The sequence below is a fragment of the Salvelinus sp. IW2-2015 genome, linkage group LG19, assembly GCF_002910315.2.
Source record: "Salvelinus sp. IW2-2015 linkage group LG19, ASM291031v2, whole genome shotgun sequence".
In the NCBI taxonomy this organism is placed as follows: domain Eukaryota; kingdom Metazoa; phylum Chordata; class Actinopteri; order Salmoniformes; family Salmonidae; genus Salvelinus; species Salvelinus sp. IW2-2015.
In genome coordinates this window covers 4911614-4934466 of record NC_036859.1, presented here as the reverse complement: position 1 = coordinate 4934466, position 22853 = coordinate 4911614, and the positions used below count along the sequence as shown (strand labels likewise).

The 22853-nt window shown below is 43.6% G+C and overlaps 1 protein-coding gene and 2 pseudogenes across 1 annotated transcript in view; 2 read left to right on the top strand and 1 right to left on the bottom strand.

The window, feature by feature from the left end:
* Nucleotides 1–22853, top strand: part of zbtb46 (zinc finger and BTB domain containing 46) — a 152813-nt gene that overhangs the window by 19777 nt on the left and 110183 nt on the right.
* On the top strand, nucleotides 833–1684 carry LOC111979546 (adiponectin-like; annotated as a pseudogene).
* LOC111979545 (adiponectin-like) lies at nucleotides 8452–13964 on the bottom strand (annotated as a pseudogene).

The window sequence follows — 22853 nt, the reverse complement described above, 5'->3', positions numbered from 1 at the left end:
AGTATATACCATGTTGTCATAAATAATGCAGTCAAAAAATGGTCAGAGGTCAAATAGATGGTGCAGATTACGGTAATATTGCCCCAAAAGATCCAGTAAAACTTCTTCAACACTATACATTGTCCTTTCTCAAAGCAACGCACTTTGGCAGATGATCCCACCAAAAGTTTTTTTTATTTGGGAAAAACCTCATAAAAAATTAAATGGGTTTCCAATTACAAAAGGGTTTATTTTTTTTTTTAACTAAATACTAAACAGGTGGCACTATGTCGAGGTTATCTCCTTAACAATATCAATTTACAGCCCTCACTTCAGGGAACATTGAGCATGCCTTGGGCATGGGGCCTAGCCTTGACCTCAAAGTAGAGAGAACGCTTGCTTTATGAAGCTTAATTTAACCTAGGACAGTCAGTTATGAAACAAATTCTTATTTACAATGACGGCTACACGGCACCTAACCAGGACGATTCTGGACACAAATTTTTGCGCCTCCCTATAGGGACCGACCAATCAAGGGCGTTTGTGATACAGCCTTGAAGACAACCTGTGTGATACTGATGTGTGTTATTGTTCCATCAAGTGTAAAGGTTATACAGGTGAGGGGTTATAATAGAACGTGCCATGAAGCTACTGTGGAGCCTCTGCTGCTGGCTGCTGTGGCTGGAGCTTTAGCGTGGCTAGAGGAGCTGGAGAAGGCAGAGGAACGGCGAGGATGGACAGCTGTAGACGAATGAAGAGGGCAGCTGCAGACATCTGAGAGAGCGGCGGCGGAGGTGCGAGCGCTGAGGGTCCTGGGACAGAACCGCCCTGACGCAGACGGCAGCTTGGTGCCATGTGGATGGAGGAAGTACGTGCCATTGCACTCAGGGCAACAGTGGGGCACCTAGGGAGGATATGGGAGAGACGGGCAGCGATGGCCCTCGAGGTGATAAAAGGAGACACAGGTAAGAGACGCAACTGTTACTTTGGCTGGTTGCTACAAACATCAAAGTTCACAGTAAATTAATCACAGTACCAGCTGAAGGGCCCAGTCACGAACATCGCCAGTACAGGCTCTAAAGTTCGCCACGGTCTGGTGATCAGTCTTGTTGTGTAGCAGGTGAACCAGGTGACAGAGGGAGAGCCCGGCGAAAAGGCGCACAACGGGACGCTCCGGGACATCGGGCGTTTCACCACGGGGGCAAGCGGCCGCGGAGAAGGCGGGCACAGGGGCGAGAGGCCCTGGTATATCACGTCCTACCGTGTCCAGCGGTGGGCCTGACGTACCCGATCGCCGGCCACCAAAGACGTTGCATTCGTTTTCAACAATTCTTCCACACGAGCAGCAACCATACAAATGACCTGACGCGGAAAACGTTCCATTGGCCTCCTCCGGGGGTCTAACTTCTTCACATACGCACTCACAGTCTACACCAAGTGGGCTCGGGGAACGCCTGGTTCAGAAAGGACAGCCCGGTCATGTTCCGCCTATGACCAGTACCGCGGAGGGCAACGTGGACAGACCGGGGGCCCTATCTGAGAGGCGCTGCAGTCTGGGCGAGGTTGGGCTGCAGCATCTTAGAATGAAGGATTAGGGGGGGTGTTGCTGACAAACAAGCACAACGACCACACCTTGTCCGGGTTTTTGTATCCCGACATGGGAGCGTTGGAGGAAAGGAGACGTCGCTCTGTTGGAGTTAGTTAGATCACTGAGGTTGTGCAAGGGACATGAAGGTGAAATATAGAGTTGAGGTGGAGAGCTGCAGTGACGTTTTTCCTGCTCTATAGGCATACATTGCCTGCTGACTAGGGACTGTGGGGGGAGGGGTAATAAGTCAGCTCTCTAAACCTTAGCTACGTTTCTTAAGGTGCACCAAAATCGTTTTAACGCTTGTGTTAGTTCTATACATCTATACACCTGTTCCGTTTCAATTGTTAGGTGGAATTCTAGCATTAGAACATCAGTATTGCAATATAATACAGTCTGTGCATCTTAGACAAACAAGCCTTATTGCCTAATGTGACCTTATGTGCAGTGTCAATATGTCTGTCTGTCGAATAGATAAAATGCTGTTATAGCAAATGTACGACCATGAGTCATCAGATCATTGCTTCTTTGCTCTAGATAGCCATTTATTACATAGCCAGTGTTTGTAACCAGATCAGCTGCTAAGTATTTAGGGACCCGTTGGTAGAGCTTTGATCAATATGTGTCAAACACCTTCACGGAGTGTGGCAGGCCTAGCTCACCCTTGGACATTTTGATGACTCCATGTATAGGCCAAACAGTCAGGGTTTGTAGTGATAGGGTTTATGCTTTTATCATTGTTTGAACAAAAGTTCTTGGTTGTGAGTGCAAATCTCCCAATACTGAATAAATTCTGTATTTCTAGTAAAAACTTGCTCAAGAAGTTTTCACTGTGCTTTTGTCTCTATGCGAACATTGAGGCTTAATATACAAGACTGGAGATCAGTGCAAATTTGTTGTAATGTTGCGTGTGAGGCTTCTGGATGGTGACTGCGGGAACCCACCCTCCAGTAGCAATGGGTGACCTCCTGGTACATTTGCGTCACTTGTATCATGGACCAATTATAAATAAGCTCTTCATTCTGGAGGGTCTATAGTGTAAGACTAAAAAGTAGAATATTATCATTCTGTCTATTGCACTGAAAGGGTCAGGGAACCACAAGAGACTAGTAGGTCCATTGAGTAGTCAATAGTAAGCAATATGATGTGTGTGGAGGAGATTTCTAGAGTAGACAAGTGGCTCTTGTTCAGGAGACTTGAATACAATAATGTTTACCATGATCGGACCATGAAGGGTTGCATACTGCTGTTTGCTTTGTAGTTAACAGACACTTATTCGGTTGGAGAAGAAACACAAGCACCCCAACGTCAATGACAGAACTGCTGGCCATAACACCTGCCTATGAGGCCAATGGAAATTAATACTACCCATCTCCTGTTAACTGTTAGACCCCACTTCTCTAATGTTGCTAAGGCTCTTGAACAAACTAGTCGACGACGAGAGACCAGCAAATGATATCGTATTCACTTACTACCAACCTTGCAAACTCATGGTGCCTCTTAAAAATATGCTCTATACCAAAAATAGTAAAAAAGAAATATATCACAATTGCTAGTGAGAATGAAAATGCTTATGAAGATACACTTCTGATTCATTCTTCTACGCACCCAATCAAGATCCTTAATAAGGGCCACTATTCAGTGCATGTACCCAGTTGCTGAGAGTCCCTGATTGGACATCATATTTCCTGTTGAAACGTAGGTTGAACGATATTTCCAACCTGATTAAAACCGTCCATTCAAAACTTCTGAGGCGAATATGAGTCGGCAACAAGCTTGCATGAGCCTCAGAGCGATAGGCAACTAGCAGTGAAAGACGTCATAGACAGGGAAGTCTATTCAGTCAACCCATTGAGAAATATGCAAAATGTTATTAACATGCTACAAGGAATCTAGGAGACAGCCCACAGAACAGTAGTGATCATTGCCAATTTCCGAGCTGTATATTGCCATCTAGTGTCACCATGACAGCGCAACTGAGCATCACGTTTGAATTAGCACAACTGTACTTTTGTGTTTGCAGGTTAAGTACGACCCAACATTTAGAATTCATGCCAGCATCAATTAAAATGACAGAGCATGTGTTCAAACCTAGAAGAGAAAGATGTGCTATTGTCATGGAGCGCACTCTGTTTAAAAGATGGGCGTGTTTTGTGTATCTTCGGCAGGTTTTGCAGTTGGAGGCAAGGTACGATTTAGCTTTTAACCACATCTCGGAATAATCATATGCCTGTTGCAAAACATCCGTATAACAGTATAATAAAAATGAAAATTAAGAGATTTGGTGGTAGAATATTATTTTTATTCTGGTATATACCTTTGTAAAGAAATAATATACAAAGCTATTATTCGCCCATCCTCGACAAAACCTCTGGTTCCCCACTATCTGAAAAGTGCGGTACGTCACTCGCGCAGTTCTACAACCACGCTTTGGCTCGTGGCCTTCCCAATTCGTCCAGCATGCCACTGATTGATCAGAGAGGTCTTAGGAAGGAAGGCGAAGCTAAGTGTTGTGGGTGTGGAAGAGTGAGCACAGCATTGTCGTGTGAACATGTTTCATTGTAAAATAGTTATCTTTATTTAGTCGCGTCCGCCTAAAAAGTTTAACTACGGTACAACACAAAATGTTTGCAAAAGTTACGCTCCGGAGTCCATTAATGTACTGCTGTACTGGCTTAGCTAGGTATGCTCAGTGCAAGAAAGGTGAGTCCATCAAAAATTATCCATTCTGTCACAGGACACAATGAATAGATGTGCAAATAATTAAGGGTTTCCCTAACCAGTGAAACTAAGACCCTTTAAAACTAATTTCGCAAGACACTGCACATGATAAGGAATGAATTATTCTGGCAGACTCAAGCCAGACAAAACGAAATTCATTTTACACAACATCAGAAGTTCAGGAACAGGGAAAAATATCAAGTACAAGATTAAATGGGAGTTTAGATGCAGGGTTAAGGTTTCTACGGGAGGGTATTCAGAGGGTGTGGAGGACGAGAACAGTTGCACCCCTTTGATTGTAGGATTCTTGTGGGTTTAAGTGATAGGGGAACTGGGAGGTTTACGAGAAGGGTTTACTCCTGGGAAGCCTGTTTCTTGGAAGATATCCTGGCCCAATGTAGAGGAGGTCATAGCCATGTTGGGGTGGAAGTTAAAGAAGTCACAGAGACTATTTCACACCAGCAGGAAGTGGGGAGAGAGAGCATGGACAGACAGAGCAACTTCCTCAAGCAGCTATGATCTTTGTCAGATCACATTAAAAAAGTACTCCTAATAATGAGACCCATGATCCTGGGACGCCATAATTCATGGAATCTCTAGTACTAAACGTGCACGTCTGGAAGGAATAAGGTGGACGCCTCATTCAAGAATCTTCTTTGGCACTTTCTATGTCTATGCTGAGAAGTGGTTCGGGATCATTGGATTCTACAATCTCAGGCCATTCTGGAGTTCAGACGCTAGAAAACTTTTCAGTCAGCACAGTCAGTGAGATACGTACAACATTCCAACCAAAACTCGGCTATTCCAGAGGGAAAAGCGAGAAATGTCTCAGCTTTCTTCAAGTGCACAAACAGTCCACGATTCAAACGGCGCGACAGCTGTTTCTCAGGTAGAAAAAGTTATGCGTATCGTTCCTCAGGAATAACCCGGTTTGGGTTGTCCACATGAAACGCATGTCCAACTAGGCTTTCGTATCCTTTGCAGCCTGCAGTTTCAATAGAGAATTGTAATCCTGGACGCCTAAATATGCAAATATACACTTTCAGGGGCTTCGGCAATGGTAACGCTTCATTGCTTGGGCTCATGACGTCTTCACACACAGGCCCAGACTCCTTTTCGTTATTCCTCAGTTTGCCTCTATTGGTTCAATGACGTTACAGAAAGGTTGCAGTCCAGGCACAGAGGAACCGCGTTGAGAGCTTCGAACTGACAAGGTATGCCTTAAAGCGTTACCGTCTTCGTCTACCACACAGTTGTCAGACCATTATAGAGACTAGATTTATCAGTTTGAGGTCCAGTTCTTTGTGCTCTGCTGTCTAAGAGAACAGTATTCCTAGGGAATGAAAAGACACGTTTTAGAGAAAAAATAAGCAATTTTGTAATACGTGTGACATATAAGGACAATTTCCCTCGACCAAGAAAATTCATTGATCGTTGTTGTGATTGTGGTGATCGCTTAGGTCTATCGGTTTACACCTCTGTTCATCAGCGTCGGCTGGTACTACGACATCTAACTTCAGTATGAGATGCATGATAGGAGCTATGTATGATACGTTCAGTGCAGATCAGACATGTTAGAGCGCTGACCCATGTTGTGGGGATCTCCCCGTAACCGTGCTGTCCTGAAATACTCTCTCAAACAATTAACAAAGAATAACTAGACCAAGGAGGAGGCGGAAGGTGAGCAAGAATTTTTTTCAGGCGCACGGTCTACGGGAAGATGCCCAACAATAGGGGCAGTTCTGAACATGTACTGAGATACGGCCACTGAAACTTCAAAGACCTCAGATCATCTAAGTCTAGATCATATATGAGTGTGTCGAGATCATGCGAAAGAGAAGAGAGAGAGTAGAGATGAGAGAGAGAGAGAGACGAGACGAGAGAGAGCACAGGAGCCACGGCTGAGAGGGAACAGAGGTGAACACATGATCATAGGCCGATGCACTACTACACACAAAGATTAGCACTACATGCATCAAATTTCGTCTTGGTTCTATGGAATTGATGTCTAATACTGTCCATCGAACTAACTTGTCTTATTTTACTTAAAACTACGGTGTCCTTTTTCTTCTCTCGACACGAAAATAACTGTACCATTATAGTACAAACTCCGTCCATGATATGATCCAATCAGGAAATTCCTGTAGCAAGCTGACAATCACTCTGTGAATCCAGATACTTCCTTCCACTGGCATTCTGGAACCTGTGTGGGAGACGATAAGGCAGCGTGTGAATTCTTGCTAAGGAACACTGCAGTCTCGATTAGCTCTCAATATGTCGCGTCTACTTTGTATCCTGCTTGTCTCTAGTCTCTTCGGATACGTCTTGAGAATCACTCTTCGTCTCTCGCTATTATCGCTCGCAGTAACGCAATGGAGAGGCCAACTCTTTTGATGGGTATATTACTCCATGCCAATCATGAGTAGGTCGACTGACCGAGCTTGTTTGACTATCTATCTCTTTGAACATTCATTGGTACGGTCTCCTGCACCTAGCAACTTATCTCCTCGAACAAGATAAGCGTAGCTATGACACAGGGCAGTGGTCACGCCGCAGGGAATCAAGGCACGCCTGAATAGATGTAAATGAGTTATGGGTCTGGCTTTATCGCCAATAGGTAAGAGAGCCATTCGTTTTGGTTTCAGCTAGAACTCTGTCATTGGGTCTCCACACGGTAGAACATTTAATGTGAAAGGGTTCTACCATGGGAGGAGCCACAAGCGGGATATCTTATTCACTATAGCGCGTTATACGCTGAATAGGGACATTAGGCGCGCAGAGGAGAGGCCCCCTTGAATAAGGAGGTATGTCATAGCCCATAACACGTCAGATCTGGTTCTGGTTCTAATGTAGATATTGATGCAGACTATACGCCTATCTCACGACCACCGGCTGTTCTCTTCCTAGCACGCTGTGTGCCGTGGGATTCGGATCCAACAATAGACCTAGTTCACGTAATGGCAGGCGATTCACAGATCAGTCTAATGTCCGTGTGTACCTGTACAAACTCAAGCCTATCGCTCAAAGTGGTTAAGTCTCTATAGTGGAAACTAGCGGCACCCTGTGCGTGATGTAGGTAGTATAGTAGGGCGAGAGACCACTGGAGAGAAGGACGATGAAGAAGAGAGAAAATAGGAGAGTCTCATGACGCTATTTCCGCTCTGTGGAGAAAGGTAGAGCCCCAGTTTTAGGCGGTGATGGAGGAGATACAGGTTTGTAAGCGTGGATTTTGCTCCTCCGTTCCACGACTAACTTCGTAAAGATCTCTGCCATCAATCTATCTATGGAGTTGGCTGAAACAGTTGACGGAGCTCTCTCTAAGGCTGGGTCGAACTTCCAGAATTCGAGCGAGGCTTGAGAAATTAAAGTCGAGTCCCCTGAATGCCCTGCGCGTAACACCACGTTCTAAAACAGCATAACGATGAGTGTTCGTAAATAAGTTAATATTGCCGGAACTATTCAAAATGGGTCAAGTAAGAAGAATTTACTTGAGAAATGAGAGACGCCAAAGTAGATGTCGTAAGAGAATAGTCACCATATGCCAGAGCGCTTCGAAATATTATTTAAAGATTGAAGCTATATTCACTACGAATTTAGGTCATCTTATTTGCCAGGGTGTTGAATGTATACAATCACACAAGACAACTGAGAAGCAGTTGTGAAGTCCAGAATAAGTGTATAAATTAGCGGTATGATTGTGTGTTACATTATAGGTGAAGCTAGACAATAGCATAGTCTGGCTGTGAGATTCTCATTTTGACTGTGAGCTGTATCGCGATATAAGATTTGTGCTCATAAGGACCTTACACTTTTCGCCCGAGCAATTGCTTGAGACAGCTAGTCTGTAAATGAACCTGTTCTTGTTATAAATCAGTCTGATATACCAATCCAACATGTGTTGGCCCAGGCCAAATGGTAGCATAGCTACACGAGACATGTTATCGCATACTCCGAGAGCGGAGATATTATAGGAGCTGAGTTAGACTCTGATACATTCAGGATATTGGCAGATCAGGAGTAGCACTCGTATCCATACGTCCGAGTAAAGCATGTGCTTTCCTCCTGGCCAGAATTGCCAGGCATAAATAACCTGATGTACATCTCTGATTCGAGCTTCCCAGTCTCCCTAACTAATAAAAACCCGTTATACATGTCGATTCCTCTTAGCAATAATACGGGAGCCGAGAGTACAACTCCTCCAGTCTCTTGCCACGGACGGCCTCCTCTTCTGACAACATCCACTTCACAGAGACACACTACACCTTTGACTGCGAGAGTGAATGCAAACCTTTAGACGACCTTGACTCCGTGGTAACACCTGAGAGGTGTAACAAGGCATCATAAAGTCTCCAGCCTACCATATCCTCGACAATTAATTGTACTCTCTGGTAATTCGTCGATACTACATTTTATCCCCACCCCAGTTTTCACTCCTCTCACCTGCACATCTTCTCACGTTGTATTCTGTAAGCTCTCTTGCTCCTTTCTGTTCTTTAGCTATCTCCTTGGCTCGTGGCGCATACCGTGGCACAGGATTCAGATAGATGATATGGTGAGGACCACAATTGCGTTAGACAGATGTTGTCGCAGATACGGGTTGTTCAATCTACTTTATTGGGCTCTGGAGAAATGTTCTGTGATTAACGGGTCTATTCGATCTTTAAATAATCCAGTAGGGATTTTGGAAACTCTCATACGAAGAGTATAAGGCACCACAGATAAGTTTCATTGTGACTAGTGGTTCCGTATTATACGAAACAAGGAACAGCTGGAGAGAGAATACCAATTCACCTCATCATACTCTAGATGTGGAGAGACACCGGACGGTACCCAACCGTTTATTGGGTTCCTCTCAATCAGCTAGACCTACATAACTCGATAGAAGCGTCACAGTCGTCTGAGATTGAGAAACCGGCACTAGCCAGGCAATACCATTAGAACTATCCTCCAGTAGGACGCTAGTATCTCACACTTATTTTCGCCAAAAACATACCGAATGCCCACCCAACATCACACTAAGACACCCTGAACTCATAACAGAAGATAAGTTAGAACTATTATACCCAAAGCATCTAAGCCGCGAGGCAGTTGACACACTATCTTGTTCGATCCGTCATCCTCTCCTGATTCCGCTCATAATAGGTATCACTCATTACTCTACCGTAACCTGAAACACTTCTCTCTTCCCACTGCTCATCGATCATCTCCATTTCTCACTTGCGCTGTTCTCAACTACCCTTCTCATGTCATTTCCGATCATACACCCTCCTTTAGCGTCTCTCTCCTCCTTCTCTCTCTTCTCTCGCTCTCTCTCTCTCTGCGATATATATAGATACCCATCTTCTCTTTGGGATGTCTATATCTTATAGCTGGTCTTTGTTGGATTGATGCTTCTCGACAGATTGGGATAGGCCGTGACTCCGGTCTCTATACCCCCAAATGCGCTGCGCTTGCTGTATTCTCAATTCCATTCTTCGTACCGCATGCTTTCTCGTACTGATATTCGACCGAGTGTACGTAGACTTCTTAGATAGTTTAAGCGTGCTCTCCTCGTTAGATTCGGAGGATTCCCCTTAGCACGTAGTGTATCGTCATCTTTTTTGTGGTCGTGGAGTGCGATGACGAGAGAGAGTGCAGGAGAGAGATAGATATGGCTACATGGTATGAGCGCGAGATGTGTGGGGGATCTGCTTGTATATGATATCACAGGGTTAAATAAACCAGGATCTGAGTCACTAGGAGCCACTGATGTGCATACGTACTACCTTTACAATATAGTAAATGATTGGAAGACAATACCGAGAGAGAAATAGATAATTATCACAATATATTTATATCTCTCTCCTCTATGTTCACCAATTACAAACCGCCTTACTGCGTATACAAATCTCTGCCTCACTGTATATCCTCTTATTTCTATCATCTAGTTTATATTGATGCAGCGACCAATGCCATGTAGTGCATTCTCTAGTCACAGAGTAATGAGAGCGAGTAGCTATACACACAGTGCATGGACAGTGCTACAGGAGCGGGGTATGCGTAGAGAGTGGGTGTGGTGCACTATATATATCTATGCTGGATCTTACAGCTGCATAGAGGTTGTCACCTTTAGCACGTACCCTAGGCTGCGAATCAACGCGCGATGTACTCAGCCGGCATGAACATTCACACGCACAGACCTATCGCGCTCAGTTGCGGCACATCGTCCTCTAAAAGAGTGCCGGCCGTCCCATGACAGAAGGGCCACAATATTCCGCTTCTTTCAGTATGTGTCCTGTGACAGTGCCTCCGTGCGCAATTCTCTAAAATTGCGCATCCCTGCTATGAATTCACCTATGTAAGAGTTCTGGTGCGTTACTTAACCTGCCAAAATACAACCCAAAAAAATAGACGGTTAAGGTGCTAATATCTCCCAGAACGTGAAATGCGCCTCAGCTTTGACCACACCTGGTCATGAAGCCACGAGGAAAGGAAGGTCCGATATAAAATAAATGAAAAACAGCGTGGAGAAAAGGTGGAGCAAGCACTCACAGAGATCGCACGACCTGGCTCCACCTGCTTTCTTTGTTGCATCTATGCCTCCAGCTAGATATCACCCCTCTTGTAGGCCATTTGGAATTAAGCATTTTGCGAGTAGTTTACTCAATGGTTGACTTGTCGCCGAATAGCTTGTCCTGTCATATGAGCCTTTCCTGCCTGGATGATGGTTGTGGTCGGTCAGGAACGGATTGGTGGGCTGAGACCTCGAGGTGCAAACGTTATTGCCAATTGGTAATGGGATTTGGGTCCTCCTGCAGGACATGTAGTGTGGACTGGATGGTTGGTCTAGGAATGTAGAAGGTTGAAGAATATCTTCAACCTCATCCCCGCTGTTCAAGCTCAGGGCAACCATGTGGAATGGGTCCCATAATTAGATGACCTCAGCAACTGGAATACCAAAGGAAGCGTGCCAAGGAAGATAGGCAGGAGTGGGGTGGCCAGTGGCTCTATTACGTGATTTGATGGCTGCCTAAAGACATGAATCAGAGGCTTTATTTTCAGAGAGAGCATCTGCAGTACATGGTCGTTGCAGCCTAGCCAACTGTGATATGGATTTTTTTAGTCTCTATTCATGTATAGCAGCTATTTTTTTAGCAGCCAGCCATATTGAAGGTTGAAGGGTATACAAGTATCGGTATTGTTACTTTTCCATTCTTCTGTCGCTCTCGGTCGTCAAGCTGAGGTTTCATGGTTTCAATGAGCCTTAGCAACTAATTAGGAGTGGGTGTTACATTGAACAGGGATGATGGGTATGTATTATACAATTTCTCAATACTGGGTGTCCTATACATAGCGCAGCAGGTGTTGTATGAGTCAGCTGAGGTCCTGTCATTGAACTTGGGTCTATTCTTTTGCCTTCTCACCAATATAGTGTATCTGTTTAGTTAGCAAACCAATCACTACTAATGCATCGAGATATATAAACACGGATCGACGCTGGCGGTATATCCAGTCGCGTGTTAAACATGGAACAGCAATGATTGGTCTATCATACTACCGAAGATGGCTCCTTCAGATTTACACAGCATCTCATTTTGGTAACTCTTTATCTCTGACTACTCCTCGCGAAACTCCTCTTTCAATGGACCGGGCTGATCTAGATCATCGTAGTGGCTATCTTGACGCCCAAATTACACGTGGACAATAGCAGCCCTTAATTGCGACTCCACATACTTTAGTATACTCCACCCATTTAGTCTTAGCGAGGATCAGGACCTCGCCAGAATGAGAGCTTGTAGTTATAATTGTCCATGATCACGTGACCCGCCAAGTGGCTCTACTGGGGTAGGCGTGCACCATGCTGCCTGTCTGACCGTCGGGCTCTCTCATCGCAGCTCGATCATTCAAGGAAGCCCACTGTCTCGGACACGTCTCACGCATTGAACGAACAGGCTAATATTTAGTCAACGCGCGTAGATCGTGAAGTTTGGTGTGACTTCTAGCCTCAGTCTGTGTAGCGCCATCAGAGCAGCGAAAGCACGAGTGGAAATTCTTTTGAGCAAGTTTTACTAGAATACAGATTGTATTCAGTTTGTGGGGATGTGCATCCACCAAGTAACTTTTGTGCCAATGGATAAAGAATAAGCCCTAGTCATCAAACACTGCTGTTTGGGCTAAGATGGGAGTCGCAAATGTCCAAAGGGTGCTAGCCTGCCACACTCTGCTGAGGTGTTTTTTGGACACATTTGCTCAAACCTACCCACGTCCCTATCGGTAGCAGCTGATCTTTGTTTACAACCACTGCTTATGTGAAATGCTATCTGACAAGAACGGCAGTATACTGATTAACATTGTACTGGATTTTTGCTATAACACATTTTATTATTTCACAGACACAATATGTGACACTAGACATAAGCCATCTAGGCAATAAGCTTTTTGTCTGGTGCGAACTATTAGGTATTGAATCTAAGGTTCTAATGCTAGAATCCGACCTAACAATGGTGGCAACGAAAAGGTATGGATTATTAGAACTACACAAAGTTTAAAACATTTGGTGCGACCCTTGGTGTAAAAACGTACTATTTTTAGAAGGCTACTTATACCAGGCTCGGCCCACAGTCCCCAGTCAGAGGGCAATGTATGCCTATAGCAGCGGAAAAAGTCGCTGCCGCCACCCAACTCTATATCACCCTTGCAAGGTGCGCTCCACCTGGGCAGTGTTACTACTCCAACAGAGCGACGTCTCTTGTCCTCCAACTTCCATGTCGGGATTACAAGAAACCCGGAGAAGGTGGTAGTCGTTGTGTTGTCAGCATACACCCCCCAAAAATCCTCATCTCCGTAGATCTGCAGCCAAACTCGTCCCCAGACTGCAGCCTCAGGTATGAGGGCCCCCGCGCCTGGTCCACGTTTAGCCCCTCAGTGTACTGGTCATAGGTGAACAGACGGGCTTGTCGTTCTTGAAGCAGGCTCAACCCAGAATCTTTGGTGTAACGTGCAGCTGGTAGTGTGAAGAAGTAGACCCCTGGGAGGAGGGCATGGAACTTTCGCTCACGTCATGGGTGTAGTGGTGCTGCTCGTTGTGGAAGAATTTGTTGAATTAACGGAGGGGAAGTTGGTGGCGGGGACGGGATCTGTCAGGCCCGCACGCTGAAGGAGGAGTTGATATAACAGGGCCTCTCTGCCCTGTGCCCCTTTTCAGACCGGCGGTTTGCCGGGAAACCGGGAGGTTCGCCGGAGCGCGTTGTCGCCTTTTCGCCGGGCTCTCCTTTCTCAACTTGGTTCACCTGGTACACACGAGAAGACAGTCAACAGAGGGTCGGGGGCGACTTAGAGGCTTACTGGTGTTCGTTGACTTGGTGTGCGTCATGCGGGTTACTGTGATTTAGATTTAACTGTGAACTTTGGATGTTGTAGCAACAGCAAAGTAAGTTGGGTCTTGGCTTACCTGTGTCTCCTTTATCCACGCTCTTGAGGCCATCGGTGCCCGTTCTCCCTCTCTCCTAGGTGCCCACTGTGCCTGGAGTGCCTGGCACTCCTCCATCCACATGCCACATAGGCTGCCGGTCGTCAGTAGCCGGCTTCTGTCCAGGACTCGGCTCTGCACCTCCACCGCGCTCTTCAGTGTCTGCAGCTGCCTCCTTGCATCTTCTACAGCTGCCTCTCGGCTGGTTCCTCTGCCGCTCTTCTCCATCTTCCTCTGAGCCCGCTAAAGCTCGCACAGCAAGCAGGCCAGTCGAGCAGCAGGCTTCACAGTAGCTTCATGGCACTTTCTATAATAAGCCCTCAACCTGTATAGACCTTTGAACACTGATGGAACAGATAAACACGATCAGTATCACAATCAGGTTAGTGCTATCAAGGCTTATCACAGTAACGCCCGTGGATTGGGAGTCCTAGGGAGGCGCAAAATTGGTCAGAATCGTCCTGGTTAGGGCGCGGTGTAAGGCCGTCATTGTAATTAAGAATTGTTTCATTAACTGACTTGCCTAGTTAAATAAAGCTTTAAAATAAAGCAAGCGTTCCTCTCACTTTGGGTCAAGTGCTAGGGCCCCATGCCCAAGATGCAATGTCCCTGAGAGTGAAGTGGTTGTAACTTGATATTGGAATAGGAGAACCCTTCTGGAACAAGTCCACGGCTTTTAGTATTTAGTTAAAACTGTTATGACATAGTTGAGGCTCACTTGGTGTGAAGTCCAATCTGCAAAGTGCTTGCTTTTGAAGCAAAGGACATGTATAGAGTGTTTTGAAGAGAGTTTACTGGATCTTTTTGGGCAATATTACCGTAATCTGAACGCCTATTTGATCCTCTTGACCATTTTTTGACTTGCATTTTATGACACATGGAATACTTCCTACGGCAGGTAAGACCCCCAAACTTTTTTCTGCCTGCTACATGTTTACGCTAGAAAAACATTTTGGGAGGGTCTGGACATGCACTAATGCGTGAAACGTATAATTCCAGAGCGCCCGGCAGCATTTGATTGTAAGGCACACGCTGTACAGCATGCCTGGTTTTTCTGCCGGGTCCTTAACGGTCTAAATGAAAGACGCTATTGCAGTTAGAGGCGAATGAACAAAAAGCTATCATATAATGCTCTTTTGGCAAAAATCATTGCATCTACAGCAAAGATCAATAACTTCAAAGAAAATAACTCAAAAGTTGGTAATGAAACAATTTTTTTTCCAATGTTTACAGTGAATAGGTAACAGTGTGCCCCTGGAAAGTTGACCCCTCTCCTAGCGTAACAATCATCTGATCACATGCTTTTGCATACTGTAAACCTGCACAAAAGTAGAGGTTTACAGTCCTTACCTTGTCTATGTTTTTCCCTCGGAGAGGTGGAGTGTTCAGTGGCGTCCCCCTAGAAAACCACCTCACCTCAGCGCTGGCAGTGGTGTCAAGTCCAGTTGTCTGTGGCCAGTGGTCCTTGGGGACATGTGCAACTTATTAACTGATTGCCTGTACACTATATTTATCTCTGTCCTACTTATTTATGGGCCTGTGCTGATCCAAAAGCGGCAGTGGGGATTAGAGTGCCCTCTCCTCCCCCATAACCATGGCTGTCCACTGTCTGACTCTCTGCAGTCTGGTCCAGGTGTCACTTAGAGAGGGGGGGGACTTAAGGTGAACAATTTCTCTCCAGAAATCAGCATAATCTCTTTTTTTTACCTTGGTGAAACCTTTGATCAACAGAGGGCTAATGTTTATTTTCCCATTCCAAAATATGTGTGGACATAGTCCTGACGTGAATCATCTCGTTCCCAAGAACAAACTCGATCACAAAGCTATCTTTATTGTTTGCCTTGTCAGTAACATGGTAGTTGTCAGAACAATACCTTAACACATTTGTGGGTGGAATTGGTTCTTCTGAAAAACATTTGTATCAATTTGTCCGCTATCACTGGGCCATGTTAACGGCCAGTTTATTTGAAAACCTGAAATGTCGTTTTTTTTGTTCTCTGGAGACATCAATGTATTAGTAACTGAAACCCTGTGAGTGGTGTGGGCTTTATAATAATGTGGATACAAATCTAATTTACGACAGTCATGAGGGACTTAGAACGATACTTCAGTCCATCTGATTCACACCTGGAAGAAGAAGCCATCGACAAATACAAGTTAGAGAAATGTTTATCTTTTGCCCACTACAGCACCATATCAGATAACATACTCCCTACAAATGTTATTTGAACAGTGAAGCTACAAACTTTTAATTTGGCTGCTATAATTTGTGGCAGATGATCACCTTTTATTTGGGTTATTTCCATACATATCTGTTTAAACATTTAGAAATTAATGCAAAGAATCTAGTCCCCCAATAGAGTGCCACGGTAATGAAATCATAATGCCCATAAAACCTAGCGGTCAAACAAGGAAATAGCTTGGCAATGTTTTTTCCACCATTCATTTTTCCCATAGGGGATTTTAAAAACACTGTTAAAATAAGGGCTGTTGTTTTGTGTAGGCTACCTGGTGTGACGTGTTTTGATAACGTGCAAATCTCTGCTAGGACAGGGTGATTTTAATTATCAATATATTCCGCTTGTATTTACCCCCCCAAAATGAAATGTTATTAGCTGCTAATTGGAATGTTTCTAAAATTCCTATGGGGGAAAAATGAATGATGGAAAAACGCTTGGAAACCATTTCCTGGTTTGACCCACTAGGTTTTTGGGTTTATGACACCACCACTGTGGGCCTCTATTTTGAAGTGTCATAAGTAATTTGGACAATTCACTTAGTGTTTACAATTTAGTTCTCAAGTATTTTCTGTCCATGTTCTTACAGTAGCAAGCAATACTACAATCAAAAGGCTTGTGACTTTACAAACTTGTTGGATGGCATTTGCAGTTTGTTTTTGGCTTGTGTTTTGGAAGTGCCCATAGAAATAAATGCTAATATTGTATGGTGGTCCTTTTGGATCACTTTATTGTAAATACAGAAGGGTAACTATGTTTCTAAAACACTTATACCTTCATGTGGATGCTACTATGATTAACGGAATATTCATGAATGAATTGTTAATGAGTGAGAAAGTTGAATCTCTTATTTGAAAATTATTGGTTCCCCCCATTCTGTTTAATTTGATTAAACCAAGCATAGGCCTCCTCCCCTTAAATCAGGCTGGTTTAGCAATATCGCTAAGGTGGCTTATTTTTAACCCCTGGCCATTAGCCAGGTAGCCTATGAATAAAGGGGTTTTTAAATGGTCTATCTGAGAGTGCCTTGGGAAATGTTGAGCGTTTTTGCATTCCATGCGTTTTCATTATTCCACAATTCCCAGAACTGCTATCCGTCCCCGTTTTCAAAGAGCGCCCTTGTCCGATTCACCAAGGCTCCCTCCAAACTATTCAGTCCTCCCTCTAATGGCTATCACTGCATATAAAAAAAAAAAATCTGGCCTCACACATAGGCAACAATACAATTGACGAAGCCTAGTATCCGGTTCCTTGGGACGTCCTTACCAATTTGAAAGTTTGACATTTAAAAAGGTTCGGGTTTAGGGTAGGGACTCCCAAGATCGGGTGCTTGCACTAACCCAGCCGAATAAGAGTTGAATGACACACAACAGTACCGTCAATAACCTACAGAACTTGAGACAAATGCATTAGTATTAGCCATGGAGCTCATTAATTGGGCCAGTGACATTGGCCAAGCCATCATCAGACCTACAACTTGTGTTTATTCATCAAACCAGTCTTTCGGGCCGGCCCTGCCAGCTACTGCACCTTATATTCCGGCTGTGAAATAGAAAATATTTCCGGACCGTATAGAGCCAGTGCTTAGATCTACCATTCCGTTAGGTTTGTTAAAATACGAGCCCTTGATCTCATCCAAAATGTTGGACTAATAGAGCTAAATAAAATGTTTAGCTTCATGTCCACATAAATAACATAGGGAAGTGTAGATGGCTTCCATGGGGGGAGGAATAAAGAAAAAGGGGGGCGGGCAGGGGGGGGGAAAAGGGGAAGAGGGGAAGAGGAGAAAGAAAGGAAGGAGGGGGGGAAAGGGACAAAGACTATGTAGCACCGTCATAAACCTTATCTGACATTAATTCAGAGAACTCCCATCATTTGCTATTCATCCAACACCAATTTTCTCTGATACACCATTTCCAAATCACAACTCTCCTCTGTGGGTAAGGAGCTGCTCTCAATTGCAAAATAAATTGCACCTCACTGTCTGAATCGTTAATTTATTTATATTATTTTCCCAAACCAACCTTAGCTCAGTAGAAAAGGTCATCTATGAACGTTGATGCTGCTTTTCTAACTGAACTGTTTGATTAAATAAGAAACCTTTACTTTCCTCTCCATTCTGACTCGCTAAAAATGAATAGCTCAGCACAATGCCATTTCACTGAGGAGCACTAAACGAATTGTTAAAAACTTAATTTGCCCTCATAAAGTTTTAATCTAAAACATCACCATCATGGTTAATTAATACCGGACAGTTTGAAAAAACATTGACAATTCCCTGGGTACAGAGATGGGTGGGATTGAGTCCTATTTATTTCCCCCAAGTAGCATGTAATTTAAATAATACAATAAGCAATTTACTGGATGTAGAGGAGGAGGGGGGTGCTTGAGGAGTATTTCGTTCTGTAATAAGCATTTTTTATGGAGAAAAACTCAAGCTCTGATTTGGTGGGCTGGGTCAAGTGGGTGGGCTATTGCCTCCAAGGCCAGCCATGCGTGCTCCTGCGCCAGTCATGTGAAATTCGCATATATTAGGGCCTAATTAATTATTAAAATTGACTGATTCCTTCTATGAATGTACTCAGTAAATCTTTGAAATTGTTGCATGTTACGTTTTATCATTTTTGTTCCAGTATATATATGCTAACCATAGAAACTTGCACATAACACAAATCAACACAGGGGTGTGCTCTCTGAATAACGTGAGAGTCATGTTCAATAACCTGGAAAACTCCCACATACAATAGTTTTATTCAGGTCTACAGTTCAAAGGAATAAAATAACTAGTTCCTAAAGATAAAGCACAGATCCAGTACATTTTTTTCAGGTAAATGTTTTTTGTAGAGACAGTCCTAGATGCTTGCAGATCATAAGACTTTTTGGTAAATTGGTTTTGAAGAACCTTTTTATTCGAATCCATATTGACAAGTTAGACATACCCAAGTCTCCCAAACATGGTACAATTCACAATGAACCAATTATCAAAGAATAATAATAAGTTGGATAAAGACGGTATACACACCCATACTTGTAAATATATCCACTTCAAAGATAGCAAAGAATCTGCAAAAATAAATACCCCTGCACACTTGTTGCAGTCTTATTTTTTTTTTTTTTTAAATTCTCAAGTCTCTTACTCATTCCTTCACTCGTCCTTACGAACAGGTGGATGGAGGCAAGGCATTTCCACATAGGTGGCAAAGGCAGTTCTGAGAAATTCATTTGGCATATGTTATCAACAAAAGGGCCAAGATGAAAGAGTAACGAGGCTTTATAAAGATTGTTAAAACCTGTCTGTCTGTAATTATTATTAGGCGAGGTTGTGTACGGCTGAGTCAGTAAAGTGAATATGGGCAAGTAAATATACAGGCACCCAGAAACATCTTAGACCCTGGGAGTCTGCAGATTGTTCTGCCCTCTTCTAATGAGGTCACCTGTGAAAACTTCCAGACAAATTAACGAATCGCGATTAATCGTAAGGTTGAAAATACGTGCATTTTTATAACCTTCAAGGGGTCATTAGAGGCCACATAGTTTATGTAAAACATAAGGCTATTTATTGCTTGTGGCCAAAAGGTTCCCCAAGTGCCAATGAACTGGGGTGACCTTCTTTATTTACAGCTCAACACATGGGATGTAGGCTTTCCTTTTGTCCTTGATTCAGCGAATTTGGTAAGTAACATGTCAGTTACTATTACAGTAATTGCATAGGAGTTGAGCGATTTGTGTAATTACACAAGAACATAGGTGATGTTATTCCAACCCTTGTTCCATTACATGCAATTACAACAAAAGCGAACGAGTGGTGCGCTTTTGAGAAATGTTGGCTGTACCAAGGCTCAGCCCAATTTATTCACATAACAGAATGCAGCGCCGCACGAGACTGGAAGAAAGAAAGAGACAACCTATTTAACAGTTACAGCATCAGCCGCGCCCTCTTGGAAAGGCAGCTTGTCGTTACAGCATCTCGTCCTGAATGATCGCGAGGTAACGTTAGGCGAAAAGCCTGAACCACGGGCACGGGGTGAGAAGGTGATGAAGTGTACTTCATGAAGCTGTAACCGAAAACACTGGCGTTTGGAAAGTTTGAGGTGAGGGAGAAGTGTGGTGGAACAAGTATTAGCAATTGTTAAGTATCTTGCTAGCTGGGTGAATTCACAGCTTAGCTACCAGAAGAAATGGTTGAGAACATTAGCCCAACTTATCTGATCAATATGAGTGATGGTGTGAAAATCAAGCTTTGCTAATAAAGTCAGACGCGAACGTTACCGTTAAACATCAGATGAGCTAACATTAGTAACATAACAATCGCTAATAACTGGTATACGACTCTTGCCGTTACTCAAAGTTATAACGGCGTTAGTTCGCTTACTGGACCCTGGCAATCAGTGTGAAATGTTAACTAGGTCTTAGCTTAAGACTAACCACTATCTGTTAGCAATGTTTCCCTATACAGTATGTGGTTAATTTTTTTAGATATGAAGGGAAATTAAGTGAAAATGAGGCGTTGCTTACTAAACAAGTGTAGCTGAGCTGGGGCCTGGCTTTAAGCTGGATGCCCAATAGAGGTGAAAGGAACACCACACACTTGCCCTCTTTCTCACTTTTGCTGGCCATGAGAAGCACATGTCCAAGGCAGAAAGTGTACAATGTAATAATGTGCAGTGGTAGCCCAAATATATTATTTTGTTGTGGTTGAACTTGACTTTTTCTCAAGACTTGAGTGTAATTTGGCAGTAAAGTCTAGGCAACAAATACACTGGATTGCTTTCTTTACATTTTTTTGCTGTGAGTTAGGTCACATGAACCCCTTGTTATTTTAGCAGCACAAGAGACTGATCATGTAGTCATATTCTTTGTTGTTTTAATTCGTTAAAACCTGCCATTCCCCTAGCAGGGATTTTTTGCATGTTTCACGTGCAAATGAAGTCCTCATCTTATGTATGACCAACAATACACTTGCCCCACTATTATGGTGATCTTCGATTAACCGGCAAGTCCCAGAGATTAAACTATCTTCAACTGAGACTTGCAAATACGTATTGGTATAAACTTAGAAGGGATAAAGCAAGTCTGTATTCCCAATTTTTTTGTGTTACAGCCTGAATTGAAATGTATTAAATATATATTTTTTTCTCACCCATCTAATGCACAATACCCATAATTTTTTAGAAATGTACGTACATAAGATTCAACATCCTTTTTCTTATGAACTCCAAGTTGAGCTCAGGTTAACATCCAATTCCTTTGCATCATGCCTCGTCATCTACACCTCGATTGGAGGTCACCTGTGGCCAATTCAATTGTTACGAACATGATTTAGAACAGAAACACCCTGTCTATCTAAGGTCCACAAGTTGATATCAGGAGCAGAGCAGAATCTAATACCATGGAGTTTCAGCAACTGTCTGTAGATCTCTGAGATACGAATTGTGGTTGAGGCATGTATCTGGGGAAGGGTTAAAAACATTTCTAGAGGGTTGCAAGTTTTTCACAGCACAGGCTTCTTCATCATTGAAAATTGAACAAAAACTATGGAACTACCAGACTGCCTACAAACTGGCCGTCCGACCAAGCCTTAAAACCCGAGTTAAAAAGGACTTGGTCCAGAGAGGTGCCACTGACCACTGACCAGAACTACAGAGTTCCTTGGTGAGATATGGCGATACGTGCAGAGCGGTCTCTACAAGCCTTCATAATCTTGGCTTTAATTAGGACGAGTGGGCCAGACGGATGGCCATTCCTGAGAAAAGGCAGCATGAGCAGCAGCGCGTGGAATTTGCAAAAAGGCATGTGACCTGATTCCTGTGGTCTGATGAACAGAATGTACTCTTTGGCCTGAATGCAAAAGTGCTTTGTCTGGAAGAAATCAGTCACAGCTATCACCTGTCTTAAATAACCATCCCTATGTGAAGAATGGTGGTGAAGCATCATACTATGGGATGCATTTCAGCGCAGGGGCTGGGGCAGACTGGTAATCCGATAGATGGAGCAAGAATGGAGCAAATACAAGCCAGTCTTTGATGAGACCTTGCTTCAGAGTGCAAAATCCTTAGACTGGGGGGCGAAGGACTTACAATTCCAACGGGACATGACCCCAAGCCAAAGCAACGCTGGAAATGGCTTCAGAACAAGAATGTGACAGTCCTTGAGAGGTCCAGCCAAAGCCCAGACTTCAATCCCATTTGAAAATCACTTGGAAAGACATGAAAATTGCTGTTCATGCCGCTCCCTCTAATTTAATCCGAACTTGAGGAAAAATCCCCCAATCCAAGATGTGGCAATAGCTGCATACAGACATACGCCAAGATGACTCAAAGCTGTAATCACGCAAAAGTGAATACTTAGGAAATATATTTCTGTATTTAATTTTTTCAAAGTAAATTTTAGTTTAATACATTTGCAAAATTTTCTATAACCCTGTTTTTCACTGTCATTATGAGGAATATTTGGGAATTTCCTGTTATTGATTGAATTTGCTACAGCAATTTTGAACGTCATCTTTTGCAGGAAGCATTCCGCTACTCTTTCCTGGGGTCCCACAAAACATGACAGAGTAACAACCATACTGATACACTGATAGACAAGGACAGGTCACACAAATAACGAATACACAAACAATACACATTAAAGTGTCTGTGTCCCCGTCTCGTCCCCGCTGTTCCATTCGATGGTAGATTATTTTGTAACTAGCCTACTTTTTTAAAAACAATAACCCTAAGCTTTGAGTAATTTGCAGATGGAAGGGGATCCGTGTGATCATGGCTTGTATAATCCCGTGTGTTGACGTGACTTCGTTTTTGACTGTGAAGAGACCGCTAGTGGTATGTCTTTGTGGGGTATGTATTAGAGGTCGACCGATTATGGATTTTTCAACCGC